This window comes from Amblyomma mixtum, chromosome 5 (assembly GCF_055824585.1).
Source record: "Amblyomma mixtum isolate Tamu chromosome 5, ASM5582458v1, whole genome shotgun sequence".
Taxonomy (NCBI): domain Eukaryota; kingdom Metazoa; phylum Arthropoda; class Arachnida; order Ixodida; family Ixodidae; genus Amblyomma; species Amblyomma mixtum.
Window position 1 is genome coordinate 47,281,195 of NC_143016.1, and position 16,929 is coordinate 47,298,123.

Sequence of the window (16,929 nt, forward strand, 5' to 3'; positions counted from 1 at the left end):
CTCTTTTAATGCATTTTTTCGATAATGCGGTTGCGTGATACAAATATTGGCTGTTGCTTATTTTCTGTCTCACTGCGCATGCACGATCTACCTGTGTACATGTACAGTGTGCGTCAGAAGTTCCCAGGCCACAGGGTCTGCCTCAGAGCAGTGTAGTGGAGCATTGTACGGCATCAACAAAGTTCAAAATCACTGCAGGGGGGTATATTGCCTCAGGCCCGAATAAAGCTGTGGTAGTACAGCCTGCGAACGTCCATGTCCTTCTTCTTTCGTCCCGTCTTTTCTTGCGCTAGGCATTTCTAAGCATTTCTCACTACGACGCCAGGTATATAGCAGGAGCGACTTTTTAGCGAGCCTTAGCTGGTGTTCGACACGTTTAACGGAGACACCGCGGTCACCGACCACTGAGAATGCCCGTCCGAACCCGGCATCGTCATTTCACAACAGCGGCGACCAAAGCGCCAAAAATATGCTGGCAGCCGACTGGTATAGGTCCTTAATGGTCGCGCCAAGCCGGCTTTCGGCTTAGGGAGACCACTCCCTAATTCTACTTGCAGTACAAAAACAAAACCGAATTTTGAACGCTGGGTACCTATTGCATCACGATTGTAATGACTACTATTTTCTGTTTCATTGATGACAGCAGCGGAGGTGAGGTGATGCAACTGAGCCAGATGATAAAGAGCGAAGAGAATCGTTTGGTCCTCGGACTCGTAACAACAGAGTCGCCGGGAAGAGTACCGCCAATTTCCGATGCGCTGCTGACAGGAATTGGCGCAGTGACTGACAGAAATGTGACACACTCTACTTTTATTTTCTCACGAATTTGGAGTCCTCGTGCGCCAGAACGGCTTTGCGAGGCAGACATTTTGATACGAAGACTGTGCGTGGTGAACGATCCATCATCGCACGCACTATCGCTCGAGATAGCAAAAATACAGGGCCAACAGAAACAACCCCACCACGATGATGAGTTCACACAGCCGCTGCACAATAGCGCACCGTGTATTAAGCGATTTCGCACAAATATAAGAAGGAGGTAGCGCTGTCGCCAAAAACACTGCATGCAATGCACAGCAGTCGGCCGAGAAACAATACAGGCTGTAAACCGGAAGAGCTCGATGACGCCGTTATACTGGCCGAGGGGTGAATTAACGTTGCACGAAAGTAAACGACGCCAGACAGAAAAAAAAAAAAAAAACACTTTCCTCTTCTGTCGTGCATATTTTTGCGCGCATAAAATTCACGTTCAGTAGCGTCTGCGAATGTTGAGAGACAGGAAGAAAGAACGCGGAAGGTGTGGGACGTTCGTATAGTAAAGGCGTTCGACAAACAACTTCATCGCAGAACCGTTTTCGGTTGTCCCCGCGTTTCGGTTGTACCAGCTAATTACTTTTCAAACGTTATTACGTACGCCAAACTACCTACACAAACGACGGCCTAGTTTCATCCACGCACAGCGTATACCGGTTATTACTCTGTGTCTCTCGCTTTTGCCTCACTGCGCTCTTACTTAAATGGGGCACTGTGCGCAAATAAAACACGGCTTCCGGGTTCCAATACTCATTCAGCGTACACGCTGTACATTAGATGCCGCGAGCGATATACGCTAAGCAACGATAACCACCAATCACCACTGCTCAGACTAATTGCAGGGCATCTCTCTCCAAGGCATTATACTCTGAGCACATCCCTGTAGCACTAACGCATGCTTTTTCCTTCACAGTTGGATGATACTGAATGATGCTGTCTAGCCAGCCCGGAAGAAAAGCCAGCCGAGAGGAAGAATTCAGAATTCATCCCGAAGACGTCCACGCAAGCTCCAGATGGCAGGGCGACGATCAAGAGAAAAACCGAGACGTGAGAAAAGAAAAACAAAAAGAAAACGGACAAGCAGGTTATGCGCGAAGGTAATGCAACTCTATCTTTCTTCATTTCCGCTGATATACATTTGAAGAAACAAGCTGGTTGCAAGAACAAGCATGGAGTCTTACGTAAGCCGTAGAAGTAGTCAAGGCGCAATCACCAGCGGGAGCGAGTCGCAGGCTGCACGTTAACGTAAAAAACAAAAGAAAAGAAATTACGAGATTGCGAGGCGGCAGTTAAATTTGGTTGGAGTAAAACCCGCATCGAGGAGTAGAGAAGAAAAAAAGGAGCACATAATAGACGCCTTCTTTCGCGCAGCTGACCGCGATACGGGGACGCCCTAATCTCGCCAGCCTTCAAGCAACTATATGCAGCTTAACCGCCAGGGGTTTTCCACTTGAACTAAAGTGCGTGTTTTGTGAAACAGCTATACTTATATACTACACTGTGTGCTAGAAGCACCACTCAGCACAGCAAACTGCCAATATTATATGAAACGACATTGTTGAAGTCCTCTTTTTGGAATTTTGTGCGTATGCCACGCAAGAGTCAGTGTTCTTCACTCTGAATTTGAAGTGTTTTGTCCGGTTCGCCGACACTGACCTGCCACCCACCCTCAAGCACTGAGTGCTTCGGTGCGGAAGCAACTCTATCGAAATATCATGTGGCAAAAAACTATTATTATTATTGATAAAGCGGATTATCAGTATTGTACGACAAACGGCCTTTCTTGGTGATATGTAATTATGAAGCAGAGGCGCACACAGCTTAGCCATTTCGGGAATAAAATATTGCGAAAAGCTAACAAATATGCTTTAGAATGGCACAGCAAAAAAACAACAACAAAAAACAACAAAACGTATGGCTACGGAAAGCAAAGTGCGGAGACCGCAGGCAATCTGTGCGAAACCTGGCAACGGCCCTCTTCAATACACGCGCATGGTGCTAGCAGCGGACTTACCGAACATTAACACATTCCCAGCATTCTTTCCTTGTTAGAGGAGTCTCGGAAGTCAGAACCACCAATACACGATGCAGCGTGCTTCACGCAAAAGACCTCGCGTCGCGCATGCAAGGCACATATAAAAGTGGTTCGGGAAGAGGATTGCCTTAAATTGAATCTCGTCGCATTCCAAACGTTTCTTTTTTTTTTTCTACACTATTCATTCACCCAGCGCTTTTAGCTGTCGTCCCTTCCCCCATATGGGTTCCGGAATGCAACGAACCTCTCGCTGTCTTGTCTACGTCGCTCTTTCTTTCCTTCTTGCTTTCTTCCTCTCCTTTCTGTCTTTACTTCTTTATTTCTTCCTCTCATTCTTATTTCCTCCTTTATTTGTGTCTTTCCTCCTTTCTCTCTTCCTCTCCTTCTTCCTTTCTTTAATCCTTCCTTCCCTACGTTCTTCCTTCCTTTCTTTCTTTCTTTCTTTCTTTCCTTCCTTCTTTCATTATTTCTTCCTTTCTTTCTTTCTTTCTTTCTTTCTTTTGCGCTCTCGTTCTGCCTTCCGCATGTTTCCAGTTAAGCGCCGGCGCTTAACTCGCCAAGCACGCAACTCCTTCCTGTCCGCTGTTTGTACTGCGCTCTCTTCCAAGTTCGTGCTGCGAATGTAAGCTATACACGCTCCATCGGCGCTCTTAATTAACGGCGCTTAGCGCCGTCCACGGTATCCACCGTCTGTCCAGCTGAGTTTTCCCCTGCCGGCACTCTCACTGAGCAGCGCTTGATTATAGGCCCACCTATCTGCGCGTTACTTAGTGCAAGTAAATCCGCGTCTCTCGTCGCTAAGAAGCTCCGCATCTCTGCACTGAATGCTTGTGATGTCGCGCTTTCGGTAGTATAGTTTCGGTTTTCTCGCTCTTTTTTTTTTTTTGTACTGTGAGCAATCAGTATACATGAGCGGCACAAATTCTACACGCAGCTCCTCCTGATGATACTCTCTACATGCGTCATTGGCATCGCCGAGACGCTCCTCCTGCCGAACTGACGCCGTCACTTCATGTCTGCTGCCCACCAGGGTTTCCTGCACTCTGAACGGAAAGGAGTAAAAAAAGGGAGTATAAGCTGTCCTCTAGAGGGAAGACGCTGGAGGACTATCTACTCCCTTTTTACTCCAACATAGGCGTATTCAAGGGAGTGCGCTAGTGGACAGCTTACTTGCTCTTTACTCGAACATAGGCGTATTAGAGTTTGGAACACCGCGCCGAGCTATAGCAGGTCATCCTTCTTCCCACAAATGCCGACGTTATTTCTACAGGGCATACATACCTCGCATGAGAACTCCAAGGTTGAAACACTGCAACGGTTGCATTGTACTTCTATTCCTTCCTGTGCTTCGTAGACATTGGCTGAGGCCCAGCAACGCCTCCATTATCGCCCGAATATTAGACAGTCGAAGAGTCGGTGAAGCTGACGACAGCAATGAAATACAAACCGCGCCGGGCGTGTCCGAGTTAAGTGTGACGGCGGCTGTGCGAAATGACACACGCAAGCGGGTCGAATCCCCTCCCCTCAACTGCTTCCCTCAAACTTTTCCAACGAGGAGAAGACGGGAATCACTGCAAAACTTTCAATTTCAACTCCCACATATATACCATACCATTCGTACCGCGACGCAGGAACAACTAAGGGTGTGGTAATCAGCGCGAAAGAGCCGTGATGACCACTTGTTAAGTGCTTTCTTCTTCTAGGGGGAGGGGGGTTGAGGGAAGGGGAAAGCCGTCCCGAAACAATGACCCCCCCCCCCCCCCCCCCCCCCGCTCTCTCTTCAGCAATATCGTCGGCAGACAGAGGGCGCAGATGCGCCTCGCCCGCTGGCCGCATATCAGCGTGAGTGAGAAACGCTGCTCGGGGAAGATTGGAAAACAGGGGCGTCGTCGTGTTTTTTCCCTCCGGACACAAAGCGCAGCAGTGCGCCTCACTGTTTTCAGTGTGGCGCAAGCCCGCAGTCGTTTTTGCGGGTCGAAAAAAATGTACATGTTTCCCGCGCCGCCGGCCGCGCGCAGCGCTGGCTGCTGCTACTCACCGAACGGCGCCTGTCGGTGCTGTTTCGTTTTTTTTTTTTTACTTTATACGGCGTCTCGTTCGCGTCAGAATCGATTCCTGTAGTAAGTCTAAGGCTGCGCCTTTCAACACTAGCAGCCACGAAAAAAAGAAAACGAGGGAGAGAGGAAAACGAAGGGGGCAAACAGAACAATTCGTCGTGTCCCGAATGATATGGATTATTGCGAATTTCAAAGAGATTGTTGTTCATGGGACTGTTCCTTGCTTTTTTTGGTCGCATCAGTCAGCTCTATAGAGGACGTTCTTCCGTCATCTGCGAAGACAGCATAGGGGAGGGCTGAAACGCCAACAACAAATATACGTTAGCACAAAGTAAACCTTATCAATGACAGCCCGCGTTGTTAAACAGTAAGACTAATGAGTCCTGTCGCGCGCGTCCACGTCGTTAATTAGACTCACTTAAAAAAAGCTAAATTCCGACAACGTCGCGAAAGGAGGCGCGGTACAGGCCGCCAAAACTTCGTGCGTAGGCAGCAAAACGATGACAACACGCGAAAAACAAAAGAAAACAAAACAATAACTTCTAGGAGCTTCCTGCTCCTATAGGGACGTCTGTTATTCCTCGTCTCTGTCCGGTCAGAGGTGCTCCCCGTCGCCGCTTTCCTTCGTCGTAATTAAATCTGCCAACCCTCATACATCTCCGCGCGCGCGCCATGTTATATAGATCCCGTTTCCCGTAGGCCGCTCTCCTTCGAAGGTGCAGAATAACTCCGGCCGTTTCGTTCGCCGACTGCCCGATAATTTAATTACAAGCGATCGCTGATATACCGAAAGCGCGCGCCCGTTATTAACGTCCACTTTTAGCGCCTTTTTAGGACCCGCCAAATGAGATCGTCGCGCGCCCTGTATACTCGACAACTGCGACGGACCACGTCAAAAGCGCCGGGATGCGGCGCTGAAGACCGGTGTGAAGAGAGCAGCGCCGGGTTTCAAAGGTGCACACCGAGGGCAAGCCCCACCAATTTTTTGTTCTTTGTAATATACTTGATTCCTTGGCTCTCTCTGGGGACCTCGATGTTTGTCCGGCAGACAATAAAGGCGCATTTATTGCCGAGAAAATGGCGCTCAAAATTGTTGCCCGCCCCTTTGTTCAAACTCGTGACGTCCGCACCAAAATGACTTCGTGATTACTGCTGTGACGTGAACAGCGCTGTACACTAGCCTCTGTCTTTACTTTGCCCAGAAGCATCCAGCCATGCAGCCATCCAGCCTTATAATTCAGCGGGGCAGCGCGGCCTTAACGACACTACAAGCAGAGATAACCGGAACAACCGCTACCGTAGCGCAAGGTTTAGAAAGACTTGCCTGCACCTGCTATTCTCGTTCTTCAGCGATCATTTGCTCCCCCTTCTTCTCTCTTCTGGCATTCTTCTCGCATATGGGAACATATGTTTTTCCCTCCCGCTTTCTCTTTCTCTCTCAGCGATTGAAAAAAAAAAAATCCTTTCATCGCTTTTGTCACCACCTGTCCCGTATTCGGTTCTGTGGCTCCCACGTTTACTTTCTCTTTTTTTTTTTTTTTACCGTTTTCAGCTTAACCCGGCTTCCCTTTAATCCATATGCTAGCGGTCGCAGCGCCCTTGCCTGAAAAAAAAAATAATAAAGCCGGTTCAAGAAGTTTACGTTAAATCTTACCACCCTCCTCACTCCACGCCCTGACCCCTTCCCACCGAGATACTGCCTCCTTGGAGTGAAAAGCCCATTAGAGACTTTTAGCATAGCGGTGACGTTCTGGCGTAGACGCATCGCGCAGTGGCATGGGTGGAGCCAGGCGGACCACTGCGCGTGCGCAGCCGGCGACCGGTAAACAGGTATACGTCTACGCTAATGCGCAGCCGCTATTCTAGAAGCCTCTATTAAACCACTGCCAACGACGACCGCTCTTGTCCCGTAGAAGACCCGAGTCCTCTTGTCGAGACGTTGGTTGGCGGCCTAAGGCTTTCCTCCCGACCTTCCCCCCTCTCTGAGAGAGAGAGAAAACAGTTGGGTTTCTGTTCCGATAGAGAAAGAGGGAGAGAAGTGCACAGGATAGAACAAACGTTACATCGTGCAGCTTCACTGAGAAGGTATACTCCTCTCCACACAACATTCCACTCGCTCCGTCGCACAGTTTTAAAGCGCGTAAAGCCGCTTTGCGATGCTGAGCGTTCTATACGTGAAGATAGGTACTAACTCTATTAAAATACTGCACCTTTCGGAAGGCTCACACTCATGAAAAAGCTATAGCTCGAAACAAGAAGGCTAAGCGCACTAAGTAATGGGAACTTATAACTTATCGTTTAGTACACAGCCAGCGTAAAGGTGTGCGCAAGCATAACAACACCAAAGCAAATGCGGGCTATAGCGGAAACATCGCAAATCCCTCGCGCGTATCTGAGCGTAGGGAATACAACACTATCGTGAAGGCGTTGACACGAATCTGCTTTCGCAACACTATTACAGCACCACGCACACATTATAGCAAGCTACAGACAATCACCCATATCTTGTGTGAGTGCCCTGCCTTTGTAGCCGAAAGACATAAGCTGCGATGTGCTCTGGACCGCCTGGACCCTCGCCCTTTCACAGAGGCCAAGATCCTCGGTCCGTGGCCACAACAGTCAACTGCCATCAAGGCTTACAAGGCACTCTTTCGCTTTTTGAGAGCGACTGCCTTAAATGACAGACTGTGATTATTTCCCTTTACTTCTCTCTTTCCTCTTTAATTCCCCTCATTCCCTTCCCCTGTGCAGGGTAGCCAACCGGAATCCTTTCTGGTTAACATCCCTGCCTTTCTCTCTCTCTCTCTCTCTCTCTTGCAGCAGTGTTTAATTGCCTATCTTTATATAAAGTACTGCTCCACAAGCACAGGGAAAAGGGCAAACCTGCATGCGTCACATTTTACAAGTTGCAAGAAACTGTACTCAAATTCTGGTATGCGAAAAAATCGGCAGCCGCCGTGCCAAGCCATCGTTTTATTATAGGAGTGCCTTCCACAATGAGTTATATATATCAATCGCCTGGTTCTGCAGCCCGACAACAGATGGCACTAGCGGTCGACGTCCAAGACCCCTTGATATGCATCATGCATCCACCAGCAGCGCATTCAGTTGACAATTAATTTCTCACCTTCTCCCCGCCTTTCCTCCTCCTCTTCCTTCTCAACTCAGATCCTTTTATTATTTTCCTATGGCCGTTGCAACTCCATAGTCTCGCCCTCATGCGCTCACAGCTCATTTGTTTGCAACATAATTCGTCGATTGGTTTGCGTTTTCATCATTAGATCTGTACCCAGAGAATATAGTACAATGCTGTACACAAAATAGCAACAAAATGGCCGGTTCAACTTGACTCTTAGTGGTTGTTCTATACATTTTTTTTCCTTCTTTCGAGCGCTATAGCTACAATATCCCGAATACGAAATATTCCATGCCTATCCATATAGCGCACATAGAACGCCGACACGCAAAAAATCGCGGTATCCAAGCGCTAGTGTGACATTTTTTGCAAAAAAAAAATAATAATAATAACAAGGACACCTAATTACATTCTGTGTTGGCATTAGAAGTTGTTGACTTCTTTACGTAGAGTTTTGCTTCATTCTTTCATGGCTGTGTTTGCGGAGTCGTACAGGTCTGTCTGCACACAACCAGACATCTCATCGGGACATCTAATGGATGTTTCCCGGATTGTGTCTAGCGAGAGAGAGAGACTTTAATGAATAAAGGATTGTGTCTAGACGTTGCAACACAGACGCAATGAAGATACATCGAAATGTATAGTTGTCACTTCCGGCCTGATGACAACACTTCCGAGCCTCAGAATCATACGCCCGACGACGCATTCTTTTTCCCGTGATGCTTCTACTGCTATGGTATTAAAACTAGGAGGGCGCGCTTCACGTGACAATCCTGCAGTCCAGTCACGAAAACTCTAAATCAGCCTAGCAGCGAGCACGCGACAGCGTCACGTCATATCGCGCAGTCACGAATAAGTGAGTGCCACTACTGAAATCCCATTGAGGGTTGCATGGTCGGATGGCCACACCCCTGGCGAGGTTTGAATGTTTTTTTTTTGTAGCGAGGAAAAGGTGAATAGAAAAGGGGTCTATATAGAAATATAGAAAAGGGGCATATATATATATATATATATATATATATATATATATATATATATATATATATATATATTTAAATTCCTCCACACGTCAAAGTCGAGTCCAGCTTGACGACTACGCTCGGAATTTCATACTCGTTAGCCTGATAAAGATCAAGTCTAAATCATTGTTAGCCAGCCGCTCAACGGTCCGCTTAATGAAGAAGAAAATACAGCGCAGAGTGTTTTTTTATTACTACCTAAGGTAAAAGAATACAACTAAAACGCTCACATTGCCTTGATATTAGCAGGCCAGCTGACTGCATTTTCAAGCGGCCGCAGGTTCAGTGGGAAAAAAATTGGCTGAAGTGGCACAGCGGAGATAAGTATACGCCTGCAGTTGCGCAAGGTTCAAAAAAAGAGAAAAAAAAAAGAGAACAAGTCGTAGGGGGAGCGCGCTGTCGAGAACCACACGCGAGAGGCAGGCTTTGTTGGCTAAGCAGCCATCAAGTCCTCACGCCGTGCTGCCGAGGCGAACAGAACTCGGAAGCCAAGGAGAACAGGGCGGAGGAGCTCCTCGCGAGGCGCTTGATGGCTCAGGAGCCGAAGAGGGAGAGGAGGAGAGGCACGTTAGGCGCTAACCAGCACGGGAGCCGCCGCGTGAACAGCAGTACGGCTCCTGCCCACTTCTCCCGAGAGCTTTTTAAGCGCTCTGAGCGAATCGCGGGAAAACTGCGAGACAGAAAGAAGAGGCAGCCAGTGGAGAGAATCGTTCGGGAAAGCGAATAAGGCGATAAGCGCCACGCTCCAGTGAGGAGACGAAAAGTGGAAGAAATTGAGAGCAGAACGAAAGCTGCGAAAGTGAAAATGAACAGCGTTGTCAGCGCCGCTGCGAAAGCACAGGGAACCGAAGAGAGCATCACACACTATTATACGCCCCAGATAGGCAGCGCGCGACGTTGCGTGAACCCCATTCCTCCGAGCTGCGCCGCTTATAGCTTCTCAGCACACACAAGGCGCGGCCGATAAGAGCCCAGGATAAGCGCCTCGCTCCGTCGTCAAGTCGTGCGTTCGGTGCGTGCGTGGCGCACGTCCGGGTTGATGTCACTGCGAAGCATGCGCATACGTTATGCCTAGACTTCCCCACTGGACGTCTCTCTTGCTGCGACAGCTATACTCCCGTTATCGCTCCACGCCTACGGCAGTCCAAAAAAAACAAAAAAAAAAACAACGGCAATCCGATTGCGACGCGGCGCTGGCCACATCCATTCGCAGGCTTCTCTATCGTTTCTTACTAGTTTCGCAGCAGTATATACATACGCATTGCTGTTCATTATTATAATTAAGCAGCACTCTTACGTGCATCTGTCCCCTCCTCCATCTCATCCGCCACCTCTATGCGCTGCTTTCGTGGCAGCCCAGTATCCGGGCGGCCTTCACGCATGCTGGCGACGTGCGTTGATCTTGCCAGAGCATTCATCACTCGCGCATCAGCCAGCTCGACAACGGTGCTGTTGTTCCTTTCCCGCGTATACGGCTAGCGGAATCCGCCCTCGTGACGGTGCGCGCGACAGCATTGCACGCACCGGCACAGCGCACCTGTCTGTCTGCCTTGTTCCTTATCCCCCCACAACAGGCATACGCACAACCACGCACGCATGACGGCCGTGTGGGCTGCCGCGTTTACTTTTCATTAGCGCCTGCTGGCCCGCGCGACGTGGAGAGCGACAGCAGCGCGAGGGGCACGCCACCGCACGCCTTCACGCTGCAACGGCGACAATGATGCCGACGACGGCGAAAAACGACATCGCGGGCCCGCACGGTGTACTCGGTGACCCCCCCTCCCCAACCACCACGCCACTTCGTCCCCTGTACGTGTCGCATCGATCTGGCAAGAAACAATCCCTTCGGTGCTGTATGCGCAACACACGAACGCCGGTCGTCCGCCGCCACGCCAATTACCACTTTCGCGTCGCCTGCCTCCAACTCGTCCCTCCCTCATACCCCTCTCCCTCACAACCTCCCAGGGCAGCAGTCAATGATGGGGGTGCGGTGGAGCTCTCGCCGGCGATCCTCTACAGCTTCGCATTGAGCGCCCAGCCGCATGCAGCCCCGGGCTATACATTTATACTTTCTTGTCGCTTGCCCGCCTGAGAGAGGCCACTTTCCATAGTTCATACCCAGTTGGACCACAGCAGCGCGGAACGATCGCCCAGCTTTTTTTACGCCGGACGCGTTCAGAGAGCTAAATGCGAGCTCCTGCGGACGAGTCCGATGACAGATGCGTAAGCCGAGTGACCAGATTCTAATTAGAAGGGCCACTTAACCGACTCAGCGAATTGGGGAGCCATCGAGAGTTTAATCGCCGTGGTGGAACACACTGGCGTGTTCGTTAACAAGCGCGCGCAGCATCGCGGAAGGATGTCGCGACCGGCCGAGAGGCCTACAAGGATTAAAATCCGCGGTCGTTTCGTCCATTTGTGACCGAACTTCGCCGTACCGCGCCCGGCAGCTCTCGCTTGTAAGCACCACTAAGCGCGCGCCCACCGAAATTCCGCTGGGTCCCGTCGAAAGCGACCGTTTGACAACTTCAAGGACCCACGCTGGAATGCAGAGAACGCAAAGCCCGCCCAGGCCGTAGGTTGTAATTAGGTCAGAGAGAGACACGTGGGTGCCAACGTTTCCGAGTTCCCCTCTGAACGCGATTTGTACTCGAAATAAATTAGATGCTTCGCCACGCGCACGGTTGGGGCGCCGGCCCCCACCGAGAAGTGCACCGTTACTGTTACACAAATTGTTTACGACCAAGAATGCTACGAGTAATTTTGTAAGCGACCGCTTCCAGCTATAGAGGCCGAGGCACGTGACAGTCCTTTACCCCCCCCCCCAACCTCTCATTCGTGCGTGAAGCAACGCCTCTTCCTAGAAGCAGCCGCTCCCATGTGCAGCAGATAAGCCGTGATAAATGGAGCTGAAGCCATGAAGTGCGCTGGACAAGAGAAAGCCGGCGGCATATTTCTCTCTCTCAGGAGGCAACACCCTTGTCACCAGGCGCAAAAAGCTTGAACCCCAAATGCGCGGGTCCTCGCCTCTCAAAGAACAGCCCGCGCTAGTGGGCGTGTCGCATTGCCTCGCTAAGTACGTGATCTCATTCCCACGTGCCGGCATATGCAACTCAAGTCAGCGGTCGCCCGTGTATTTAAGTGTCGCTCGAGGTGTGAACCATGGCGACAATAAGGGCGATAGGAAGGAATTATCACCAGGTGGCGTCAGGTGATCACCTCCCAATAAGAATCGCATTTACATAGCATAGTACGCAGCGGGGGTAGCGGCTACATGGGCAGGGATGCAATCACATGTCAGGTACAGGGTTGGTCAAAAGCTCCCAGGCCGCATGGTGTGCTTACGACAACCCTGAAGCCAAAAATCTTTATAGAGGACAGGAGAAGTATCATTCTAAGCTCGGAGAACCCTGATATAGCTTTTTTGATATCATAAATGACAGAAGACCCTGTGACCTGGGAACTTTTTACCAACCCGGCGTTTTACTGTAAATCCTCCTCGGACACAGGTTCCATTTATGGCACGCACATCGCACACAAGTTGAGAAAGTCGGCACAATAGGGATGCCGTAAAAGGCTGAGATATGGGTGAGCAACACTGCAAGCTATGAGACACGCCGCGTAGCGGACGGCTCCCGATTACTTTCAACCACCTACCGGTTCTTTAGCGTACGCATACACTGAAATCTCGGCACAAAACCGCTTTTGTGAGACGCCGAAAATGGGAGCTACGTTTCTTATATGGCTCCAACGAAATGACAGGACCTCTCAACACTATTCGTTTGGTTTTAATTACCTATTTTTCCTACGCGAAAAATATATAGTGCACTGAAGAAGGATGGATAGCTGGGCGAGTTAGTAACAGTAGAGAGAGAGAAAGGAATTTTAATGAGAGGAAAAGGTGGAGAGGCCGCGGCCGGTGGTAACATGGCCCTGGCCTGCTACTCCGCAGTGACAGTAGTTGATTGCGGGTGTTATGGCGTGAAACAGACGAGAGACAACTTCAGTGTTCGGCCGTGTCGTTCTTCTACTTTGTCTTTCATCTGTTTCGCGCTGTAACACCCACAGAGAAAATGCGTAAGAACAGAAGTAAAGAAAAGGCTGGAGAAAAACTGTAAATAAGAACGAGGTGGATTCGTGCGATACGGACTAAGTCTGAGAAGCGACTTCCATCTTTCAGCTACAGGCACACGACGAACTGCCGCTAATAAAGCGCACTGTGCTAAGGCGTTCTGCAGTGCTGTCGCACTCCAGAGATATAGGTAGCGCCGTCTTCCATTCAAATCTGTCTAGCTTTCCTTCTTTCTTTTTCCCCCAAGCAGCAGAAGGGCCAGACGCCTCCATGTCAGGTGCTCGAAGTCAGTGACCTGTGACGTCACCCTCCGCAAATGAGGGTACATATGCAGCGTACACCGCGAAAACAACCGACACAAAAATTTGGCCGAGTTCCCTTCGGTTCCGTCGCCTCGGAGCCCCATCGTCGTCGTCGCCTGTCTCACGCAGCGGGCTCGCGCGCCGTGCCAGCCGCCGCACCAGGAGACGAAGGCCGCGAGGCTTCGACCTCGGCCGCGGAGGCTACTACGCCTCGTCTCTGAGTCAGCCCTCGGGAGTCGCCGGAGCGTGCCGACGTCGCGATGACAGCCGCGTTTGCGCGCAGGCACGCGCGGGCACCGGGAGGCCGTAACTGCGCGCTCGAGGCGCCATTAATTAAGCGCTCGCAGACACACTGGCGCCAAAGGCGTTCGCGGAACACTACAGTGGCGCGAAAAGGGGGGAGAAGAGGGGGGGGGGGGGGGGGAGAGGCGAAGTGTCAACACAACAAGGCACGCTCGTGCTCCGAGAGAAACATAGGTGCAGCATGCGCGCATACTGAGTTCTCATATGCGAGGAGGCATATCTGCGCGTACGTGAATGTCTCGTCAGCTTGCGCTGCTCAATAACGCAACAGATCGGGCAAGTAGCAGTGGAAACTTTGGTGTCATCAGAGCACGACAGAAATGAACTACAGTCGAACCTCGTTATAACGAAACGGTTTATAACGAAATAATGGATATAACGAAGGAATGAAGATTCCCCTTTGGAAGCTCGGTCAAAACGGGCTATAACGAAGAAATCGCCGGGCTCCTTCAACATCGTTATATCGAGGTTCAACTGTATCGCGAGGCACACTTTGGCAACAGCGCGCATGCGTCCGTTTCGCTTACCGTCTGCGTTGCTGCGTGCGGTCTGCGTCCACTTTTCCACGGTTCTTTCCGTTATTGGGTACCAGCGATCGTATTACACGTTAAAACACACGCGCGTTTCCTTTCTGCTTCATTTTGTTTGATATTTTTTGTCGGGTATGTATACAACACGCGTACTAACCTCCGCGGGCGCATTTTGACCCAGGGCTCGGAACACTAAGCACTTCACCTCTGCAATCATTAGCAAGGTACACGTATAGAGGTAGTGACTTCACGGAAATTAACGCATTACTGAGCGTTCAACCAATGATTACTACTCTATTATGGCATGAGTCACAAGAGCAGCCTCTTTCCTAAACAGTTTTCCTTTGGGCGAATACTAACCACGATACATTCTCGTGTATATACTGACCGTTCCATTTTACAATGCAGGTAAACCTGTAAATCTACGCTGTGCAAAGGCTTCGAGTGCACGCAGGAAGCCAGTGTCTAGGTGGTGTTGTCGTAGGGCTTGTTCAGCTAATGTGACTCGACCTGCAGATGTACAGGTGCTTCGTTAAGCTAGCGGCCTAGTTTCTTTAGGCGGCGCTGCAAATAGCTATATAGACCTGCGGAATTCGTCTCTGGCCCCGCTCAGAGACGCTTTTTGTAAGCCTGCCGCGATCAAGTACCCGTGGATCTGCGAACATGACCAATGCAAGTACAATACAAGAGCGGACAGGAGTAATAAAACGAGACCCGTTCGCTGTTCTGACGCCAGTCGTAGCGGAAGCTATGCTTCAGCATGCATGCGTACGCGACCACATTGGCCAATGCTGCTTACATATATACGCATCGCTGCTGCCTATACATAGTACCGCTAAGCAACGCGTTCGGTGGAGGTGACAACGCCGCGGCCTACTCCGCTTACGCTTAACAGTATACGTGCAACCGAACGTGCCCCGGTCCCTCATAGCCTGAGTTGCTTTGGGACGTTAAACCCCATAAAACCAAAACCAAACGCGCTCCGCGCTGGTGTTCCAACGCTAACAGCCTTCTTACGCCGACCGCTGGCATCCGAACGCTAACGACCTCGCACCGAGTAAAGGCCGTTGTACGATCGCTTTTAAGCGGATCCGCCAGGCAGGCGGACTGGCGGACCGAACGACCAGACAATAGGCATTCGCCCCGTTCGGCAGGCGGAAGGAAAGTTGGTGAACTCAACTTTGGGGCGGACGAGCGAACCGCCCGGCGACCGAATTGCAGCGATTGGCTGCTTTTTACGTGACGTAGGCATCCGCTCCTGCCGGGCAAGATGGCCGTCCGTCGACTGAACTGGGGAGCGAGGCATAGGTCGTGGCTGTAGTGGTGGCACCTATGCCGCGAGGCATACTATATTGGCCACATGTTGATATTACGAGTGTTCAGAGCGACTGCGAACTTCTCCGCGTGCAGCAGCGGCGAGCAGCGACAGTTTCCCGAGTTGAAATCGACGCTGATGTAGTTGACAGAGCGCCTCTTCAAACCGACGCAAGACCTACGCTTTGGCTGTGTCACGAAGTGTTTATATGGAGCTGTTTGTGGTTGCTGCAAGGGTTCCTAATTCCTGCGAGGATCATCACGCACAGCGGCGAACAACAGCTGCTCACGGTGAACTTTTGTGCGTGCATGAGCTGCGTAGCACAGTGACTAGTGTCCGCGTAGTGAAAGTGATTGCGATCGAAGCGAGTGCTTTTACGTCAAGGCAGTGAAATGTGCGCCTTCGAGAGCTCACTACGCACGCCGTGCTTTCCGAATGCTGAAATGAGCGTGGCGTTGTGCAGCTAGTCGCATTCGTTGCGATGGTTGCAGTGATCGCGACCGAAGCGTGCACATGACGTTGTTGCTGGCTACGCATTCGTTACCATTTTGTTCGCGATTCGTGTTGGCACTGTGCTTGAGAATTGCCGTGTGTGCGACGTGACGCGACGCGAGCTTGGCTGCACGGCCGTAGGACTGTTTTGCGGCGACAACAGCGATGTCGCCATCCTCTGCGCTTTGGTGCTCCATTCAGTACGTTTTGTGATGATGGGTGCTCGGGTTACGACTCGCCGGAGAAACTGTGTAACCTGTGTTAAAAGATCGGTGCAGTGCAAATGTATCTTCGGGAGCGTCATTTCTTTTTATTTCCTGCCGGCTGTGCGCACATTTGCCTGCAATAAACATATCGGCGTGATGAATGGATGACTGAACACTTCCGCTAGCCATTTCGGTTTAAGTTGTAACAACATGGAAACAAGAATCATTGCCGCTTTTGAATCACGACTGATTGACAGTGTACAAATCTCTAATATGTGCCAACTCATAAGTCTGTTTTTCATGAGCATTTCAATTGATGTAGCGCAGAAAAAAAAAAAGTGTGGCAGCAGCTTATGCAATCAAAACTGACCACAGAGCAAGTTGAGCATAACGAGTCTTGATGAAAAAGAAAAAATATTGAGAAAACCTTTGCCATTGCTTTTTTTCTCTTTTTGCATAGCAGTGTTAAGTCAATATTGACAAATGCTTGGCAGTATTCAGTTCAAGTGGGATATTGGTTTCCACTGCAATCAGAAAAATACAGTGGTCTTGAAGCACCTCATAGGCAATGACAGTGTCTGTTGTTGATTTTGCTCATGGTCCTTTTCGATCCGGGGATCAGTGGTACGAAACTGGATGTGTTCGCAAT

The 16,929-nt window shown here is 50.3% G+C and overlaps 1 protein-coding gene and 1 long non-coding RNA gene across 4 annotated transcripts in view; one reads left to right on the forward strand and one right to left on the reverse strand.

The window, feature by feature from the left end:
• The window catches only part of LOC149342005 (adenylate cyclase type 1-like), a 203,058-nt gene that overhangs the window by 57,446 nt on the left and 128,683 nt on the right, over window positions 1-16,929 (reverse strand). The gene's annotated exons all lie outside the window — the stretch shown is intronic.
• LOC149342006 (uncharacterized) lies at window positions 1,725-4,596 on the forward strand. Its single transcript, XR_016282992.1, has 2 exons — window positions 1,725-1,910; window positions 3,783-4,596. It is a non-coding gene; the product is annotated as an uncharacterized LOC149342006 (long non-coding RNA).